The 243-nt window shown below is 32.1% G+C and overlaps 1 protein-coding gene across 1 annotated transcript in view; it reads right to left on the bottom strand.

Annotated features, from left to right (window-relative positions):
• Nucleotides 1–243, bottom strand: part of LOC119588864 (dosage compensation regulator-like) — a 10341-nt gene that overhangs the window by 1354 nt on the left and 8744 nt on the right. The gene's annotated exons all lie outside the window — the stretch shown is intronic.

Here is a 243-nt window from a genome sequence, read left to right as displayed (position 1 = left end):
ACTAATTATTTTCCCTAGTATACAATACCATATAAGCAACCTGCTGTGTCCTATCACTTACTAAAATGGAAAAGAAAATGGCAGATAACAAAATGGCAGAAGTTGTAAAAAAGAAACTAAATGCAGCAATACAGATGATGAAAAGGAAAAGTTTGTTCCACTAGACTACCAGTAATCTGATGGAGATGTGCATTAATTTCAGTACTATACCAGATGAACAAAATTTGCCATAAGAATTTCTTA

This window comes from Penaeus monodon, chromosome 24 (genome assembly GCF_015228065.2).
Source record: "Penaeus monodon isolate SGIC_2016 chromosome 24, NSTDA_Pmon_1, whole genome shotgun sequence".
Classification (NCBI taxonomy): domain Eukaryota; kingdom Metazoa; phylum Arthropoda; class Malacostraca; order Decapoda; family Penaeidae; genus Penaeus; species Penaeus monodon.
The sequence above is the reverse complement of the archived record's forward strand: the minus strand, read 5'-3'. Positions and strand labels throughout refer to the sequence as shown.